Source organism: Chlamydotis macqueenii, chromosome 12 (assembly GCF_036417535.1).
Source record: "Chlamydotis macqueenii isolate bChlMac1 chromosome 12, bChlMac1.mat, whole genome shotgun sequence".
Taxonomy (NCBI): domain Eukaryota; kingdom Metazoa; phylum Chordata; class Aves; order Otidiformes; family Otididae; genus Chlamydotis; species Chlamydotis macqueenii.
The window spans coordinates 16,975,816-16,979,811 of record NC_141567.1 but is presented as its reverse complement, the minus strand read 5'-3'; positions in this window follow the sequence as shown (position 1 = coordinate 16,979,811).

Genomic DNA, 3,996 nt, shown 5'->3' with positions numbered 1-3,996 from the left:
GGTTGTTGTGAGCCATCTCCCTCGCCTCGCTGCTCCTTGCCAGGCCTGCTTTCAGCCCAGTGAGCTGCCGAGCGACATTTGGAGGCAACGCACCAAATTCTGGGCTCTCACTCAAATTTTCCCCAGCCTGGAGTCCTAAAAGCTTAAATAGAAATTGTCTGAGGAAAGGCAGAGGAAAAACTGAGCGCGGCGCTCAGGATGGGACCCAACAATAACACCCTGCATGGCTACAGCTGGGAAGCTCATCACAGGGCACATCCCGCTCTCCCACCACCCATGGGAAGCTGAAGTGATTCCCCAGGGACCGCGGGGGATGTTTTACATTTGCACCCCCTCACACGGGGTGAAAATCCATCCGTGGTGTCAAGGCAGGATCCCTGCCCAAACCGGCACCCCGGGGTGCTCCCGTGCCAAGGCTCCGGCAGAGCCGGCGTGTTTGCTTGAACAATCCCAGCACTTCTCCCGGCTGTGTTTACCGTGCCAAATGTTTGCTGAGCGGTAAATCACACCCGCCCCGCTCCAGCCGGCGGGTGCCGACACGTCCTGTCGGGCACAGCTGGGGTGCGGGCAGGCAGCCCCGTCCCCCCACCATCGCACGCGCCTCAGCCCCGACTTGCCCCACGGCACGGGCGGGATGGGGCACGGCAGAGGCAGCCCCCACGCCTCCAAGCCCTCTTGGCCCACGCCACGGCTCTGAGCTCGCCATGGAGGCTCTTCCCAAGGCGGTGCTGCTCCCAAGAGGTCAGGACAACCTCTCCCTGCAGAGCGGAGGGAGTGCCATCGCCTCCCTCCCGCTTCCGGATTAGCCCCAGCTCCGTGCCTTCCCCATCGCACTCAAATCAGCAAATTTATTATTATTTTTGCTAAGTGCGTACCCCTGGCAAGCGACGGAGGCTTGCGGGGAAGCCAGTGGCATCCACCAAGGGCCCTCTGGGAAGCATCCGTGGTGTTTTCCTTTCAAAGGATTTTCTCCTCGTTCCCAGGGATTAAACAGGAGGAACACAGCCTGTTTCGTAAGGAGCGCTGAAAGCGAAGAAGGTTATTTTTAAGGCTTGCGGTTGTATTCCCGCTGCTGGGAAACGTCCACTTCCCAGGGTCAGGGGAGGACGGGCTGTAACCTGGAAAAAGCCAGCGCGGACCACGGTTCTCCGAGGCCAAGCTCTGCTGGCAGGGTTTAAATCCTGAGCAGAGCTGCTGGCTCCGCTTGGGTCACCGGGGGCTTGCAGCGGGGCGGCGGGGCAGGATCAGACCCAGCCTCAGCGCTCGCCCACCGCCCACCCGGGGAAGGGCGGCAGATCCGCGCGGGATCCAGCAGGTTTCGGGGGGTGACGGGAGCTGGGCTGCACCCTTCCCTGTTGAGCTGGTTATAAAGCTTGTGGACCTTTAAGGAAGATGCTTAAAGCTGCTCTGCCAGATGTGCTGGCCCAAGGCAGGCCAGATGTGCACAGCTGGCTGCCAAGAGGCAGCCATGCCAAGAGGAGAGCCAGCCTACGGCCAGGCTAAAGCAAAGCCTCGAGCCACCCAGGGAGGACTTGGGGTGGCAGAAGAGCCAGAAGACACCCAGATACAGAGACGAAGGATGGTGAGCACGTTGGGGTGACTCATGGGGGCGTGACAGGACGGGGATGACAGACCGTACCTCCTAAGTGATGGGAAGAGGCATAGCAAAAGCAAGGACATGGCCAACGAGAGCCACCCAGGTGTGAGGATGACTCGATAACCGGTGTCCCCTCGTCCTCTGTGCCACCTCTAGGCACCCTGAGGTGACCACCCGGGAAAAAGCATCTCAGTGCCTGACCACCTGGTCACCCAGGCAGCCACACCAGCGGCAAAACTGACAATGAGTTCCACTTCTATTTTGTTCTTTAATTAAAAAAGTTGCCCTTTCTGTCCATAAGCCTCAGAAGCGGGGGGTTTCTCCTCCTCCACCGGGAAGCCCCCGCAGCCGGGTCCCAGCAGGAGGAGAGTGTCACAGCTCTGGTGACATGAACCAGTTCCAGGCTCCTACTCAAACACAAACAATAGGCCAAGCAGGTTCATTTCAGCACCCAGCCAGGGCGCGTGATGAGCAGAGGTCTCCAGGAGACCCTGCCTGGGAGGGCAGGAAGACACACAGTCCTCTCAAGGCAGGTGAAGGCCCTGACCAGGGGTGGCCAGGTCCTCCCAGGAGCTGCCCCACATGGGACACTGGGAGCCAGACCTCAGGCTGGACAAGGCTCAGGTCTCCGCTGGGCTCCCAGCTAATCCCAGCATCCCAGGATGTTGGGAGCCCTCCCTCCCTGCTACGTGCCTGCCGGATTTCGGCAGGCCGTGCCCACAGCCCACAGAACAGGCTCAGCTGGCAGCAAGGACGGGACAGGGCCTGGGGGAAAGAGTGAGCTGCAAGCACATCGCCCTGCGAGCACCCCACGGGAGGCGGGGACAAGGAGCCCAAGCGGGGACAGGGCTGTCCCTAGGGGTCTGGCGTCCCACTGCCACCTTGCCCACCCGAGGCAGAGCACATGAATTTAATCTGCAGGGCCAGGTTTGCTCCCCAGGCTCTGGCAAGCAGAGGAATGAACGGGGAGGTGAGGACCCACCAGAAAGCATCCCCCATCAGCTGCTGCCTGCCACTGCCTTCCAGCCCCAGCTGCCGATTTAAATTCGAGCCAGGCTGAGCCTAACCTCCATCTCCACACCCAGCAGCTCCACGGCAGACAGGCAATGACGGAAGGACAGCCACGTCCCAGAGCCCGGGCTCTCCACCCCTCTCCTGCAAAAACAACACGCCCAGAGACGCAGCTCAGGACCTGCCGAGCCGGGGTCACGCTTCGGAAATCTTTGAGAAGCGCAACAGTTAAAAGCTTTGAGCTGGCATCCTGAGCCCTCTCCCTGCGCCCCTGGGTGGCTTGCCTGCGGAGATGGCTCATCCCACCGAGCTGAGCCTTGCTGGCTTGGTGGATACACGGGGATGGGTTGGATCCCGGTTGTCCCTGCTGCCTCCAGTCTCCCAGAGGTCAAATCCAAGGGCCAGCCACGGTGATCCCGGGGAGGATGCACCAGCCACTGCAGCCACCTCCCCACCCGGCTGTCGTACCGGCGGTTCTTGCGGCCATGCCTCGGCCTTGGCTTTCCCACGCGAGAGCAGCCTTGGGAAGCAGGAGGAGGAAGCGGACCTGCCCCGTGTTCCCGGCATTTCCTCTCGGCCCCGCGCGCCCCGGGGTTTTTTTTTCTTGCCGTGACCCTGAGCAGGAGCAGGAGCCTGCGTGTCAGATAAGGGCAGTGACCAAAACCGCTTGCAAAGCCTGCCCCCCCAGCCCACCTCCCAGACCCCAAAACGCCCGTCCATGGGCAAGGAGGGCCCCAGCCACCCGCTGCCAGGCGGTGGAGGGAAAAGGCAGGAATGTTAATGGGAAGCAGGTTTTCCCGGCCGATGGGCTTGCCAGCCTCGGGAGCGTGGTCCGGACACGGGCGTACGCAGGAGGGGTGGCTGGTGGGACAGGGAGACCTGCGTGGGTGCCGAAGGACTGCAGAGGACCCAGGCAGACCCTGGGGGAAACTGAGGCCGGCAGAGACCCTGTTCCATCCCTGTCCCCATGCTGGGATGTCGGAGTGGAGGATGAGCTCCAGGGGTGCCAGGACACTTCCCTGCTCTGGTCGCGCACCCTGCGAGCGGAGGCGGCTCTTCGCAACGCTCAGCCTTTGCTGAGGGTGTCACCAGCCTGGCTTTGGGGCCTACATCTGCAAGTGCTGATGAAGGTGGCTCCGAGGAGGATCTCCTCCTTCACCGGGGCTGCACGCAGCCTCCCGACACTGTCATCACCTCTCCTGCCCTCCCAGGTCCTTGCCCCCCACCCACATTCAGACCCTCCAAAATCTGTCTCTGGGACATCCCAGGGACCATGCTGTGATGGGGGGACCTAGGCACAGCACTGCCCTACCGAGCTGGGTCCGGGGGAGCCGGGATCCCGCAGCCGGGTGCTGGCATGGCTCTGGAGGCCGCTCGCGGTGCCGGAG